The sequence below is a fragment of the Staurois parvus genome, unplaced genomic scaffold (assembly GCF_062004578.1).
Source record: "Staurois parvus isolate SC_StPar_1 unplaced genomic scaffold, SC_StPar_1.0 ptg000154l, whole genome shotgun sequence".
Lineage (NCBI taxonomy): Eukaryota > Metazoa > Chordata > Amphibia > Anura > Ranidae > Staurois > Staurois parvus.
The window spans coordinates 8,887,835-8,902,827 of NW_028317950.1; the positions used below are offsets into that span (position 1 = coordinate 8,887,835).

The following is a 14,993-nucleotide window of genomic DNA, read 5'->3' on the forward strand; positions in this document are numbered from 1 at the left end:
GCTCCCTCTGTAACAGTTCTTTGACAGCGATCTTTTATATGCGGGGTACTTGCGGTGCACCAGTTTCATGCACTTTCATTGTGAATGCATTTCCTTTGTGGTTTTATTAATAAATACATATTATTATATGGAAAGCACTATAATAGTTTCTGTATGCTTTTTTTCTGAGCTTCTTTGCAAAAGATTTGAAAGATCATCAGTTGAATTGGATCTTTTGGGCTACTTCCCATAAAGGGACAAGCGCACATGACCTCTTGATTGCAGGTTGAGGTATAAGGTGAGCAGTTAATGTTGGTTGTAATTTGGCACAGTGTGTGAAGCACAGAAGAGATTTCGTTTGAAGCAGAATTCTGTAAATGTTTTTTTCATGCTGTGCAGTGGAGCTATGCCGACATTGCACAGGTTAACTGCTTTTTTTGTTCTAGGGTAGAGGACAGCGAAGATATATTCACCTGACCCACCAATCCTCCCCGCACAAGATCGGTCCTTCCAGCTCTTGACCACCCCCCCTCAGTCCAGCGGTCTTGTAAATGGACTGTTCCTAATGTCAACATGCTCAAGGTATGCTCCATAGACAAGAACAGTTCACTACTGGACACAAGGGTATGCGGTTTTCCATAGGTTCGGCGGTCAGGTGAGTATGAACTTTGTACTCACCCCTAGAAAAATGAGCAGCTGATGCATGAATTTCATCTTAAGCCTAGGTTCACACTAGTGCTTCTGCATAATCATGTGTCTTTCAGTGCATTTTTGTAGCATGTTTATGCATATTTTTTATGTGCTTTCATGCTCCATGCATTTATGATTTTGCTAAGGACTAGCAATATCTGCTGTGACATGTGACATACAGTTGCAAGAAAAAGTATGTGAACCCCTTGGGGTTACGTGGAGTTGGGCATAAAATGTGCTCTGAACGTCATCTAAGTCACAACAATAGAAGAACACAGTCTGCTGAACATAATACTACACAAACATTAGATGTTGCCATGGTTTAATTGCACATAACATGTAAACGTTCACAGTGTAGAGAGAAAAAAGTATGTGAACCTTTGGATTAATAACTGGTTGACCCTCCTTTGGCAGCAATAACCTCAGCCAAACGTTTCCTGTAGTTGCAGATCAGACCTGCACAATGATCTGGAGTAATTTTGGACCACTCCTCTTCACAAAACTGTTTCAGTGTAGCAATATTCTTGGGATGTCTGGTGTGAATCACTCTCTTAAGGTCATGCCACAGCATTTCAATCGGGTTGAGGTCAGGAATCTGACTGGGCCGCTCCAGAAGGCATATTCTGTGCTGTTGCAGCCATTGTTTTGTTGAATTACTTGTATGCTTTGGGCCATTGTCCTGTTACATCACCCATCTTCTGCGGAGCTTTAGTTGGCAGACAGATGGTCGTACGTTTTCCTGCAAAATGTCTTGATAAACTCTGGAATTCATTTTCCCATCAATGACAACAATCCGTCCAGGCCCTGAGGCAGCCCCAAACCATGATGTTCCCTCTGCCATGTTTTACAGTAGGGATGAGGTTTTGATGTTGGTGTGCTGTGCCTTTTTTTCTCCACACATAGTGTTGTGTGTTCTTCCCAAACAACTCAATCTTGGTTTCATCTGTCCACAGTATATTTTGCCAGTAGTGCTGTGGAACATCCAGGTGCTCTTTTGCAAACTTCAAACGTGCTGCAATCTTCTTTTTGGACAGCAATGGCTTCCTCCGTGGTGTCCTCCCATGTACTCCATTCTTGTTTAATGTTTTCCTTATTGTAGATGTGTCAACAAAAATGTTAGCATGTGCCAGAGATTTCTGTAGGTCTTTAGCTGACACTCTGGGATTCTTCTTTACCTCATGCAGCATTCTGCGCTGTGCTCTTGCAGTCATTTTTTACAGGACGACCACGCCTAGGGAGAGTAGCAACAGTGCTAAACTTTCTCCATTTGTAGACAGTCTGTCTTACCGTGGACACATGAACATCAAGGCTTTTCAAGATACTTTTGTAACCCTTTCCAGCTTCATGCAAGTCAACAATTCTTGATCGTAGGTCTTCTGAGAGCTCTTTTCTGCGAGGCATGGTTCACATCAGACAGTGCTTCTTGAAACCAGTAAACCCAAAACAGGTGTGTGTTTTTTAAGGGCAGGACAGCTGTCAGCTACACATCCAATATCATCACACTGATTGGAGTCAAGGTTGGCTCACTCCTGGCTCCAATTAGCTCTGGGAGAAGTCATTGAGCTAGGGCCTCACATACATTTTCCTCCCTGCACTGTGAATGTTTACATGTTATGTGCAATTAAACCATGGCAACATCTAATGTTTGTGTAGTATTAGGTTCAGCAGACTGTGGTCTTCTATTTCTGTGGCTTAGATGACGTTCAGAGCACATTTTATGCCCAATTCATGCAAAACTCCACGTAATCCCAAGGGGTTCACATACTTTTTCTTGCAACTGTAATTGTTTCCAGAAGGAAGAGACAGGGATTTAAGCAAAAAAAAGCACCAAAAACTTGCCAAACATGCATGAAGTCTCTGAAGTCTATGGGGCCAATGACGCACTGTGTAGCAACAGAAGAAGCCCACACACCTTTTCAAATATCGCACCACACCATGCTGCGCTGATGTGAATGGGCACCACAGTAATGCCATACAGACTTGTTCATTACATATTCACAATCAGATACAGGTGTTAGAACAAGTGTTTACTAAACCAATGATAAATAATATCCGATGGTGATAGCCTGAACAGATGTTACGCCTACAGAAAAGGTTTGACAAATAACACTGGAGCATGACATGAAATAGAAAGTGAAACCAAGATTCATATAGTCCATTACATTGTCCTGCAGAATACCTGAGAATAAGACGTGGAGCTGGTAAGTCCTGAAATAATCGCTTTTTTCTCTCTACTATATGGCTTCATCTGAAATGACATCAAGCAGACGTTACTGCTGCATTTTGCTCTTAAGATGTGATTTAACGAGTGTGAGGTGAGGTCCATTAGTGTACATGTGCAAACCTTATGAAAAATCTGTTTTACTTTACTTTATTTTAGTGCACACAAAGAGAACACAGATACAGATTGCACATATCTAATATTCAGAGAGTTTGAAATCTGATAAATTTGTTAGCTAATTGACTATCCATAGGCAATGCTTTATATGCCTTTACAAGCTAACATTTTAGATTTACAGAGGAAGTCTAGTGGTAGAATGACTGCCCTTTATCTGACGTTCGTGGCAATACCTCACATGCATGGTGCAACCGCTGTTTACATACTGGCATAGAGTCAACACAGGTGTGCGCACACAGGGGGCGAAGGTGCTTTTTTTTAAGTTATTTTGATTTTTTAAATTATTTTTACACTGTCCCTTTCATATTTTTATCACTTTTAATGCTATCACAGGGAATGCAATGGGCATTGTCATATATTGTCAAACTATCTTGCCACTGCTCCCATGTAGTCTGGGCATCCGGGGGGCTCCACGTGACTAGCTTTTCCCTCGTAAATCCGAAACTTATATGTATAGTCTGTTGCCCTCTCATATGTCTTATACATCTTGCCCCATATCTGGCACGCTTGCTGGGGAGAAATTGTTTGAATGCAAGGTGGCCAGAAAAATTAATGAGGGACTCATCATGTTTTGAGTATAGACATTTGCAAATATTTGGTAAGGTGATTTACGAGGGGCTGAATTTTGTGGAGCCTGTCAAATTCAGGGTCACCCCGAGGACGACAGAGTGTGTTGTTGTTGAAATGCATAAAACACATTATACTCTCATATCTATGCCTGGCCATGGCAGCAGAGAACATGGGTATATGATGAATCAGGTCTGTGGACCAATACAACCGCAATTCATTTTTTTCAGTAATGCCCATGTTGAGGGTTAGACCCCAAAAAAATTTAAATTCGGAAACTGTAGTGGGTTTCCATACCAATGGTCTGGCAAGGTTTGAATTTGAGTTGGTGGTGACAAATTGTGCATATATATTTGCTTTGATCAACAATCAATGCCTACAGACCTTCCTTGAAAAACAGCTCCAAAAAAATCAAGGGTAGTAGTTAAATTTGCTGTTTCCACCTGAATTCCAGGTTGGGCAGTGGATGGGGGAAGTACAGGTGCTGAAGAATTTGTGGGATGCCAATCGGGATTTGCAAGCACATCCGGAAGGATACTAGGGGCTCTACAAGCCTGTGTGCGAATTCTTGGTGATTGCAGGACAATACTTGTGCTCACCACCGAACCAGCTGGTACTACACTTATAGGACTCGCCACGCCACCAAGTGATACTGCCGTGCTGGTATGTGAAAGACCAGGATGGACTAGGCTGCTGGTGCTCGCCAGTTCACCAAAAGGTAGAGCAGCACTAGTACTGCCACTCTGCTGCATATGAGAGTCATCAAAATTTACCGGCAAGTGCTAGCAGAGATCAGGCCTGATTCTGTGAACACTGCGGCTTTGTGTGCAATGTATCAAGTGACAGTGATCTACTGACGCTGCACTTGCTGGGGGAGAAGTGAGGGGGTAAGCATAGGGGCTAAACGCAGGTGCTGGCAGGTGCAGGGGCTGATCCCGCTAACGCTGCGTTTTTGGGGACACTATACTGATGTGAACGCTGGTATAGTGCTGATCTGTTAAGACACTATACTAGCAATGGAGGTTTATTGTGTATGAGTGTGTTCCTGGCAATCAAGGGGTTACATGTGATTACTGGTGTACTGGCAGGCAATCTGAAGATATCTGGGAGGGGTGTGAAAACCACGGGAGCATGAATCACGTATATATATGTGATTTTGCGCACCCGTGCCGCCCTGTAGCAGTATTTCTGTCAGGAAGTGGTTTGCGTTACTTTAACGCTGCGTTACTTTAACTGACAATTGCACAGTCATGCAACACTGCACCCAAAATAAATTTACGTCTTTTTTTCCCATGCATAGAGCTTTCTTTCAGTGGTATTTGATCGCATGTGTATTTTTTGTTTTGTGCACTATAAAAAAAGACCGACAATTTTGAGAAAAAAAACAATATTTTTGACTTTTTGCTATTAAACATGTCCAGTAAAAAATTTAAAAAATCAAATTTCATCATAAATTTAGGCCAAAATGTATTCTGCAACATGCTTTTGCTAAAAAAAATCCCAATACGTGTAAATTAATTGGTTTACATTAAAGTTATAGCGTTTACAAATGGCGGTATAGATACTGGAATTTTTTTTATACTAATAATGGCAGCGATCAGTGACTTATGGCGGTGATCAGCGACTTATGGCGGCGATCAGTGCCTTATGGCGGGACTGCAGCAGGCATTTTGACACTGGGGGAAACTGACTTGGTGTCACTGACATCCCCAGTGACACCAATACAGTGATCAGTGCTAAAAAAAAAAGCACTGATACTGTACTAATGGCACTGGGCAGGAATGGGTTAACATGAGGGGCAATCAAAGGGTTAACTGTGTGATGGGAGTGTTTTACTAGGGGACAGGGGGGGTGTTCTTCACTGTAAGCACACTGCTCTGGATGGCTGTGCTCAGTTCAAGTGCATGTAAAGGCAGGTGTCCCAATACTTTTGGCAATTATAGTGTATGTGTTTTTGTGTTTGTGCTGGGAGGGTGCTGCACACCGCGCTCCCAGCACAAAGAATGGGATCTCGCTGAGCATTCCAGGTCTTGTACTAACGAGACATTTTAACAACCAAACATATGTTCTTTTAGCTGCCTATCATACAGCAGACATTCCCAGTTTCCAGGGACAGTCCCCAAATATAAAATGTCCCCAGATGTGTCCACAAGTGTAGCACGAACATGTAGCTGCATTCATTGGCAAAGAGTTTGACCTGTCTCTCTAACAGAACTTTATGTTGAGGAGATGAGTTAGACTCCTCATTTAGACTTTTCATCTGTAAGTCAAATACCCCAATAACACTTCTTAGCCCTGACCGATATCTCTGTAGCCTAACCCTTTACAATGGCTGTTAACACTGTTAACACTACTAATGCTGGACTATTGATGGCCAAAATTTCATTTAATTACTGCAGAATCAGTCGAATTTCAAGCCATTAGTGGCCCTGTGAGCACTGCTACGTTATAAAAACTCAATAAATAAATCAACTGAGCCTGGTGGAAATTGATTAGCTGAACATTGACAGCATCCCACGTAGTCACTGTTGGGCATTCAGGCAACCACGAGTATAATGCTGAATACAATAGCCAGCATTAGAGATTCCTCCATCCATGCTGTTTAGCGTGGATAGTGGAATCTGTTTATATTCTCACATTCAGCCCCTGGCTGAACGACAGAATATATAGATGTGTATGGCTATCTTAAATTTGTCAAGAAAAAAATGTTGCATTTTATACATGATTATATTTCATTGCTTCTCCTTGTACCTCTGCAGATTGCAGATTTTAGAACCATTTTCAGAATTGTATAAAGAATGAGGATGTGATCTCAGGGGTCCCAAAAGGTTGCATATTTAATAACTGTGAGTTAGCTAATAAAAGGTATCACTTAGACCTCATGCACACTAGACATTTAGCCCTGGTACCTGAGATTCCAGTGTTTAGACAGACGCTGCGTCTGGAACATAGAGACACACTGTCCAGACCATTTTCTAGTAGCCTGTAAAACTCTATGAGAATCTGATAGCTGCTATGGCTGAACAGGGCTAGATGGTGCACTCAGTGGCACTTCCATATAGGGCAGTATGCACCCAGGGCCGAACAGTGCTCTTGTGCCCTCCATCAACATTAAAAAACACAAACTTTACTCTACTACTGACTAGTGATAAAGTTCAGGTTGAGACCAATGTAGGAATTGATCCAAATATTGACTGTTCAACATTCACCACTGGCTTTTAGTCAATGGGGTTTCAGAGGGTCTGCAGCCGCAGTTCATTGTGAGTGACGATGGATCATCATTGCTAGACAATGTGATGCATATAAACTATGGGACATTTTGGGCTTTTTTTAAATAACGGCATTATCAAATGTGTTTGTTTTTTATTTACACTGCTATTTTTCATATTAATGGATAAGAGGTACTACGTAGACCTTACTCATTCATAGAGAGGAGGCAGTAGATATCGGGGGGCCCTCTCATTTTAAAGGGGGGTTCCATATTCCGATAAGTCCCCCCCCATGCAGACCTCCACATCCAGTGGGCCAGGGATGTGGGGAAGAGGTCCTTATTCCTAACAATATAGGAATAAGTTGCTTTGTTAGGGTCCCCTTAGCAAGGTACCCTACCCATGGTGAAGGCATGTGCTCTGGTATTGTTATGTGGGGAGGACCATTCATGGCCTGCCAGGCTGCATGCTCACAAAAGGCTGTGGTATGGATTTTGAGACGACCAATGCAAAAAGACACATACTAGACCCTTATCCTAGATAGTGGTATGGATTTTTTCTTTTTTTTTTTTAATTTATTGCGTAAAATCCACCCAGCATGGTGGGACAGCAACAAACTTTATAAGCACAAATTATAAACATCATTTACAACCATATCATACAAAAACAGTGCCTCAGTGCAGCGCACACAAAGCAGCAGGTAGACACGCAGGTAGACACGTGAAATGTCAAAGGTCAGTTACCAGATAAGAGACATTGTGATACCTCCTTTCCATCTCTCCAGAGTGTTAACCCAGGTCGCAGCCATGCAGGTTTGGGCCTCTAGAGCGAAAATTTTTCAATAGTGATAGATAGGCAGAAGGTAGCAACAGAAGAAGGGAGAAAAAAACAGAAATCCAGAGATGCATGTGCGGCGATCCAAGATGGCGGACTCGTGAAGGGTGAGCTCCACGTCTGCTGCTCTGCTTCCCACCCCAGCGGTCCCCTCTCTGATGCTGGATATGCTGGAGGACAAACTACAATTATTCTTACACAATATCACCTGCACTGTCTCTGCTGAAATTGGGAAACTGGTTCAGGAGCTTAGGGGGGAGATTACCCAATTGGGAGACCGCACAGACCACCATGAGTCAAAGCTTGATGAATTGGTGCAATATGTCCATGTCCTGGGAGAGGATAATGTGAATCTGAAACACTACGTGTCTCAGGTACAGCTCCAGCAGGAAGACCTGGAAAACAGGGAATGCCGCCAGAATATTTGTGTTCTTGGCATCTCTGAAACGGTCCCTGACTCCCAACTTCAGCGTTACTTGCTGTCTCTGTTTACCACTCTGGCCCGCAAAGTCCCAGATGTTGATTGGCACATGGACAGGGCCCATAGGTCATTAGGCCAAGGCCTCCTGAGGGCACTAGGCCCAGAGATGTTATCATTCATTTTCACTACTTTGACAGCAAAGAAACCTTGCTCTCTTCTACCCGCAACAAGTCCTCCCTGGAATTTAAAGGAGACAGGCTTAAAATTTTCAGTGATTTATCCCCCTTCACCTTGGCAAAAAGATGTGTCTTGAAGCTGGTCACCACTCATCTCCAGCAGCACCGTATCACTTACCAGTGGGGATTTCCTTTCAAGCTAGTTGTCTCCAAAGATAATGCCCAAGTCTTACTACGTGACTCCTTCTTTACACAGTTGGCACTCCTTCCCCTGCTGGAAGAGGCCTTTCTGCGACCTCCTTCTCCGCCCAGGTCCTCTGCAATTCCACGCAAGATCTGGACACCTACTAAAGCTGGGAAGAAGAGATTTCCTCGCACTCCTCAATGTCCCTGACTTCTTGGTTCGATGGGCCCCACTGCCTGACTCTTTTACGTATTAGGTCTCCCGCCCGGTTAATTGAGCTTTTATTGATGTATCCTGGTTACAGCTGTTATGTGGATTACTGAGGTAGGCACCTACCGTTTAGGGTCAGCTGCCATGTTGCCCCCTGGTGTGTCAGGCTTTAAGCCCTGACGACTCGGGATATCTCCAATATTCTGGGTACATATCTCTGATGATATCTTTGTTTCCAGTTGTAATCCCTATGGCCTCTGTTACATTTTTTTGTACTAGGTCTGTTGCCATGCTAATCACCTGGTTCTCTATTTCTGTTGTTTTCTGCTTTCTGTTTTGCCTCATTGATGATAATTTTCTGTATGCTCAGGTTACACAGCTGCTACACTCATTACTGTCTCCTGATGACTTTAAGGCTGTTGTCATATAATGTCAAAGGACTTAATTCAGTCCAAAAATGGTGGATGGCTCTAAAGGAGCTCAGATCCTTGGGAGCAGATATTATATTCATTCAGGAAACCCATTTCAAACAGGATGGCTCTTTTCGCTTTGCCTCCAAGAGCTTTCCGCAATCCTACTTGGCTTTTGATCTCAAGCCAGAGTAGCTATTTTGATACAGAAAAACTGCTTCCTGCGAGTTTCCTACTCTTGGGTTGACCCACTTGGTTATTATTTCTTGTTGGAATGTATGTAAGAGGGCTCTCCATTTGTGCTTTTGAATTTGTATGCAACCAATTCTGGTCAGCTGTCATTTCTCTCTCAAACCCTAAATAAATTATGTTCCCTATCTACTCCATGCACGTTTTATTCTACTCCACATTGCATGTTCTCTCGATTGGATCATTTTTTTTTGTCACTGCCCCCCTGATCCCCTTCTTGGTTTCTTCAGAGATCAACCCAATGACTTGGTCAGACCATGCCTCATTGTCACTTGATCTAATTCTTCCTAACACCCCCGCTAAGGTCTGCCACTGCGCCTCAATGAGAATTTTCTGCGCTCGAACAACTTTGAAAGGAGCTCTCTCAGGGCCTGGATGCTTATTTTCAACTTAACGTTGGCTAGGTGTCTTCATCCTCAACCCTCTGGGAGGACCATAAGGCTGTCTTCAAAGGCCTCTGTATTTCCATGGGTGCCCAATTAAAGAAGGACTCTGTTTGTGCCAGACAATCCTTCTCATGCCAATTATCCTTAGTTGAACGTCGATTGCCAGATAACCCGTATATACCTCGGCTCCAGAAAGTTTCCCATATATGGGATCAAATTGGGGCTCTTGACCTGCATAAAACTGCTCAGTCTCTCACCTGGGCTAGGCAAACATTTTATGAGTTTTCTAATAAACCGCATCACATGCTCGTAAATAGACTTAAATCTCAAACATCCCCCCCACTACCGGGCCACCTACTCCAGTCTGATGACAAACCCACATATGACCCGCATGTTATGGCTACAATATTTGGGGAATACTATGAGAAGCTTTATAATTTCCTAGCCCCTGATACACACCCTCCCCTTCAGATGGCTGCTTTTGATGCTTTTTTTGACTACTTACAATTGCTATGTTTGCCTTCCCATGTTACAGCTCTGAACGCAGACATCTTCATTGAAGAATTATTGGATGTTGTCAAATATCTTCCTACTCACAAGTCCCCAGGGTGGTCTTCCTTACTCATATTACAAGTCTTTTGTTGGCATTTTAGCCCCCCATCTTCTGACTTTGATCGGGATCTCCTGAAGGGGTCGCATCCACACGATTTTACACAATGATTTTACACGTGCGTACATTTCTGTGATCCCCAAACCGAATAAGGACTATTCCCTTTCAGATAATTATCATCCTATAGCTTTATTAAATTCTGACTACAAGATTTTTTTGAAAATACTAGCTAACAGACTGGCCAAATGTATCTCCAAGCTTATTCACAGAGATCAGGTGGGCTTTGTTCCGGCTAGACACTCTGCAGATAACACCAGGAGGACAATTGATCTGATTGGTCTTGTCAATAAGTCCCCAACTCCTACTCTCTTGTTGAGCTTGGATGTCCAAAAAGCATTTGACCGATTAAGCTGTTTCTAGTCCTGGAGAGATTTGGGTTTAGTGGTCCGTTTTTACCTGCTTTAAAAGCCCTTTACTCCACTCCCTCTTCCCAGGTCAAATTAGCGTCATTCTTATCCTCTTCTTTTCAGATAACCAATGGTACACACCAGGGATGCCCGCTTTCCCCCTTGTTGTTTATCCTCTCTTTGGAACCCCTGGCTATAGCTATGAAATCCATGGGATACACATCCACAATACTGATTTAAACTGTCTTTATTCGCTGATGACATCTTGTTGACACTGATGGAGCCCCACATTACTCTGCCGGTCTTACATCGTACTATACAGCTTTTCGGTGCCCACTAGGGTTATAAGGTTAACGCGGCTAAAACCAAAGCATTACCGCTCCACATACCATCTACCATTTTATCTTCCCTTCAGTTAAATTATCTCTATTGATGGTGCCCACACGCCTTGAGGTATTTAGGTACAACCTTACCTCCTCCTACCACTCCCTTTATGAAGCTAATTTTCCCCCTCTTGTTCATGCTTAAAATCTTGGGACAATCTTGCCATCTCCTTCCTTGGAAGGATTAATGTGCTAAAAATGACCAAACTGCCCAAACTTCTGTATTTGTTTGAAATGTTTCCTGTTCCTATTCCCATGTCCCTTCAGAAATCCGTCCTCCACTTCATCTGGCATAATAAATCCCACTGAACTGCCTATACTGTCCTTCTTTTTCCTCGATCTATGGGAGGCCTGGGGGCCCCAGACATTGTGTTGTATTATTTAGCTACTCACCTTTGTACTTTTGTCTCGTGGTCCTCTCAGCGCCCCCCTAAAAAATGGGCCGAGATTGAATGGTTACATCCCTCCCTTGTTCTCTACTGATGTGGAGAGAGAGCATCCTCTTACCACTCCCATTCGGGCCCCTGATAGGGTAGACAGGAAGTATCGAGCTGGGAGGGGCACGAGTGCCTGATGGGTCTGCGGTGACAGCTGGCAGGTGAAGACCCGGAAGACCAGGAAGCAGGTCGGTAGCAGGATGCAGGTGAGCAGATGTGGCAACTGAGAGGTGTAGCTGAGATGCGGATGACCGTGGCAGCTGGTAGCCAGAAGTAGTCACAGGCACGAGAGGTAGAATAGTCAGGCAGGCCGAGTCAGGATCAATCGGACGGATCAGATACAAAGGAATAGGCAAGCGGATAGTCAAAAGGTCGGTGCAGGCAGAGTTCAGTTGTAGTCAGAGTCAAGCAGGTAGATCACAGGAATCAGGATACAGATACAGAATGCAATAGACCAGAAGTCACCATTCTGTTTGCAGCAGGGTTTTAAATAGCCCGCCTGTGCACGTCAGCGCATGCCTGTGTGCGCACTCGGGTGTGCGCAACCTTGTGCGCATGCGCACCGATACAGCCATCGGGGACCTGGTGTTGGCGCACAGACGTGCGCAGCTGCAAAGTTCTTCTTTCCTGACACAACCTCTCACAAACATCTTCTGCTTGTGCCCATGTATTTTACATTATCTATATTGAGGCGGTGTAGGGTTAGATTTGCCATGTCTTCTCTGTGTTCCCCCTGACCAATGCCATACTTAATCCCAATCTCCCAGATAGGTTGGCTTTGGCTCGTGTAAGTCCCTGGGCCAAGGCCAATCTATTTCAATTGCGACACTTGGTCCACCCAGTGACCTGTAAGCTTAAACCCTTTTCTGAGATTGAAAAAGCTACTCATATGTCACCTCACCAGTATTATGTTTATCTACAGATAAAGCATTTTTTTTCCTCTAAAGCCCCATCTTTAACCCTTGAGAAACTTACTCACTTAAAACGTATCTGCATTCAGGGTCCATACCAACAACAGGGCATAATTTCCTCTACTTATAAGCTGCTTCAAGATACCTATCCCCTTTCTATTGATACACACCTTTATATGTATAAAATAAATGTACTATTGAGTGCATAAAACAATCAGTATAGGTAGTAATTCCAGGTAGCTGCTGGCACTAAAGGGCATAGGCAACAGTCCCAATATACGTATCAAATTTCTATAAGTGCAGCACTGTGATATATATATAAATCTATTCAAATAATCAAGTACTCAGTGTGTCACATATATCTAAATAATGTATAAGTGAGCGCCAAATAAATTATGAAGTATATAAATATTAGAATTGCCAAATTAATGATTAAGAATAGCTGCTAGCATTCTGGATATCGGCAAAGGTCCAAAATCAACTTCAAAGATATAAGTGCAGCGCATGTAACATAAATAACATATATAAATAAAGTAAAGAAATGTGCGTCAAAAGTGAAACTATGTGCATCAATATGCGTCCGTGACAACTGTAAAAGTAATTCAGCAAGCAGTAAAAACTGATAATACTTTATGGAAGGGTAATTATTCCAAGTACCAAAGTGCAAACGTGCAATTATTCATGAAGTGCAGACGTGCACAAATTCATGAAAGGAATCCACCACTTGGGATAGATGTACACTCACCAGACAGAAAATATTAATGTGCATTTGCTTATATCACACATCTGGGGGTGCAGTGGTCTACTGACATTTCCGGATCTACTCCTGTAGCTCCATCCACCCATCCATTGGGATAGGTCTCCTGTGATCCTGGGGGGGAATCAGCTCAGCCACAGGAGCCAAAAAGTGCTTATATAGTGTGGTATTTATTTGAAATCATATATCAAACATAAAAATTTTATCCACGTGGAGTAATACAAATGAAGGGAAAATAAACATGTACCAAGATGGCCGCCATTCAGGGTCCATACCAATGGGGCATAATTTCCTCTACTTATAAGCTGCTTCAAGACACCTGTCCTCTTTCTATTGATACACACCTTTATATGTGCAAATGGCCTTGAATCCTCCAACGTGATATTGCCTTGGATCAATGGAGTAGGATTTGGGAGTCTGCCTCCAGATCTTCTATATGTGTAGTATATAAAGAAAACACTTATAAAATACTGATGTTTTGGTATAAGACCCCTGAGGTTCTCCATGCTCTCAATCTGAGTGTTGCTCCTGTCTGCCGGCAATGTGGTGAGGAAACTGGCACTCCTTAACCTTTTTCAGCTACCTTTACAAGCTCCTATTTCATTTGAGCCCATCCACTTCTTGCTGGGTCTACCTTTTCCAGGCCTCTCCAAATTTGCCTGGAAATTATCCTCCCATGTTTTAGCAGCGGCAAGAGAACCATTCCCATGCATTGGCTTTCTACTACGCCTCCTACACGATTGGAATAGGTGAAGGTTATAGCAGAGATTAGAAGAATAGAGTACCTCACTGCTTTGCATGCTATCTCTGTCCCCATCTTTGAAGCAGTTTGGGAACCGTGGGTTCTGTTTCCGATTTGCCTACTAAATTGTTTGAAAATGATGGCTAATTCACTGTTATGCACTAACATTATATATACCTATATGTCTCTCATCTATGAGACTATTTCTTTGTTCTTTCATTGCCTTGCGAATGTTATTTCGCAATTCTATGCAACTCTGTTTGTTGTAAGTTCTTTAAAATTCAATAAAAAGTAAATTATAAAAAAAAAAAAGCCTGAAATCCCATGTCCTCCACTCCTGCGGGAACTCCAGAGCCCCTATGATTGGGGACATTAGGGAAAAAGACTGTGCAGCGGAGCTTTAGCAGCCCGCTTTGGCCACTGTCGCCACCATGGTCCCTAAGGTAGGATGCATTTTTCAGATGTATGTTTGATCCAATCTACATACAGTATGTACTGCATAGAAATATTTGAAGAGATCCAGGAACCTGTGGCCCCCCTGTTCTTTTGGTAAATTCCGCTTTGGCCGCTCTGAGAAAGGATCTAGGGAGTGCAACCTGGAGGGTTTGTAGTAAATATAGGAGTCTAGGCAAGACCGCCATTTTCAGAATACTGTTGCGGCCAAACCACGTGAACGTTTGTTGGTATCAAATCAGGGCAGAACATTTTCTTTGAATATCTCCGACGGGGAGAGGGTAAGATGTATGCCTAAATATTTTAGTTTTTTCTGGACCCAGGAAAAAGGGGAAATTAGTGCTGAGACAATTTAGATCTTCTGGAGTCAGGTTGATATTTAAAGCCTCCGATTTTGTGTATATTTATTTTATAGTTTGATAACGCTGTGTACTATGCAGCTCATGAAGGAGGTTGGGAATAGTTATCTCTGGATGTGTAATAAAGAAGAATAGGTTGTCGGCATAAGTTGAAGGGAGTGAGGTGATAGGGAACGTGGACTGGTGAATAGGACATATGCTTCCCTTCAAAATGTCACACT

At 43.0% G+C, this 14,993-nt stretch overlaps 1 protein-coding gene across 1 annotated transcript in view; it reads left to right on the forward strand.

Moving 5' to 3' along the window:
* Window positions 1–2,824: 2,824 nt before the first annotated feature.
* Window positions 2,825–14,993, forward strand: part of LOC149463483 (phospholipase A and acyltransferase 2-like) — an 83,096-nt gene continuing 70,927 nt past the window's right edge. Inside the window, exon 1 of the mRNA XM_089675019.1 lies at window positions 2,825–2,870. The gene's annotated coding sequence lies outside the window, so the exon portion shown is untranslated. The remainder of the gene's footprint in view (window positions 2,871–14,993) is intronic.